The sequence below is a fragment of the Pezoporus occidentalis genome, unplaced genomic scaffold, assembly GCF_034315485.1.
Source record: "Pezoporus occidentalis ecotype Australia unplaced genomic scaffold, CSIRO_AGI_Poc_V1 ctg121, whole genome shotgun sequence".
NCBI classification, from domain to species: domain Eukaryota; kingdom Metazoa; phylum Chordata; class Aves; order Psittaciformes; family Psittacidae; genus Pezoporus; species Pezoporus occidentalis.
The window spans coordinates 2499452-2501279 of NW_026913006.1; positions in this window are offsets into that span (position 1 = coordinate 2499452).

Consider the following 1828-nt stretch of genomic DNA (forward strand, 5'->3'; position numbering starts at 1 on the left):
CTCTCTTGTAGTGAGGGGCTCAGAAATGAACACAGGATTCGAGATACAGCCTCACCACTGCCCTGTACAGGGGGACAATCACTGCCCTGGTCCCACTGGCCACACTGGTGCTAACAGAGGCCAGGATGCCGTTGGCTTTCCCGGCTGCCTGGGCACACGGAGGCTCGTACTCGCTCCTCGCTGCGCGGCTCTTAGTAACATTATAGCTGCAGGGCGGAGTCGGCACGCGAGGAATGCGCGCTCCCGCGCCGGGTGCCGCGCGCGCCCGGTGGTGCGGGATGGCGTCATGAGAAGAAGCCAGTCGCGGGCGCTGCGGGGAGCGAGCAGGAAGGAAGCGCTGTCGGAAGCCTCCGGGACCAGAGCGGCTGCTGCTGCTGCTGCTGCGGCTGCTGCGGCTGCTGCGGCGGCTGCTGCGGCTGCTGCGGCTGCTGCTGCGGCTGCTGCTGCGGCTGCTGCTGCGGCTGCTGCTGCGGCTGCTGCTGCGGCTGCTGCGGCTGCTGCGGCTGCTGCGGCTGCTGCGGCTGCTGCGGCTGCTGCGGCTGCTGCGGCTGCAGCTCGGCCCCGGGAGCGCGCCGGCAGCGAAGCAGGAGGCGGCACGCCCGTTCAGCACTCACCCGTGAGGCGGACGGGAAGGGAGCAGGGCATGCACCGCCGAGTGCTGAGCCGGTAACGGGCGGCTCAGGCAGGGGACCCAGCGGGCCGGGCAGGTGAGGAACCGCCATCGCGGCAAGCTCGTGGCCAGACCCCTTGTGTGTCTGTGGGACCGGGCGAGCCGTGCGCCGAGATCTGCCCGGTCCGCCTGGTAACAGCCCGGCGCCGCCATTGGCTCCTGCGAAAGGCCGCTTCCTGCGGCCGCGCCGCCCCTGCCGTCCGCCGGAGGCTCCCCGGGCCAGCGCCGCTCCCCGCCGCCGGCACCTCCCGCTGCTGCCCAACGCGACGCCGGCCTCCTGCTGGAAGGGACCCGCGGCGGAGCCCACCCCAACCGGGAGGACGAGGATACTCTGCGGGGCTGGGAGAGGGGATTCCGAGCTCCTGGTCTGCCCGGGCAGCTCGGCAATGTGGCCGGGAGACAAAACGCTGTTATGCAGTGGAGTGGGACTGGCACCCCCAAACCAGCTGCTCCCCAGAGAGGTGCTGGGGGTCAGTTTGGGGAAGTTCATTAAACAAGATACCTGGTCTGGCCAAATGCCAGGACTGCAGGGTTGTGGCATGTTTCTTCATTAAAAATTAAAACCTCCCTGGCCAGCTGACGCGAGGACAGCAGTGTGTGTCCTTGTGTGTCAAGCAGAAGGACACAAGCAGGGGATGGAGAAACCGTCCAGATTTGCATGAGGGCAGCCGAGATCCTCCAGCCTGTGATGTCCTCCTGACAGAGGAAGACAAAATGGAGACAAATGATCAAGTGAGCGGGTAAACTAGGAGAGATGAGCACATATCTCACACAAAGAAATTACGTAGACACACAACTGTGATCCCTTTGGCATTGCTTTCGCCACAGGTCATGCAGGAGAGATGCTGGAAGTGTTCAAGGCCAGGCTGGACGGGGCTTGGAGCAACCTGGTCTAGTGGAAGGTGTCCGTGCCCATGGCAGGGAGTTGGAACTGGATGAGCTTTAAGGTCCCTTCCAACCCAAACCATTCTGTGACTCTATGATGACTCCATGGTATGTCCACTATGGCATGTCACAGCCTCCCCGTCCAGGAGACATTTCCAATGCTTTGAGTGCCCACATGATGCTGAAGCAGGGAGGCCAAGGTGAAGCCAAGTGCTTGGGTCTGGAGGGGCAGGCTGGCAGTGCATATCCCAGGCTGTGGCCTTCTACCTCAGT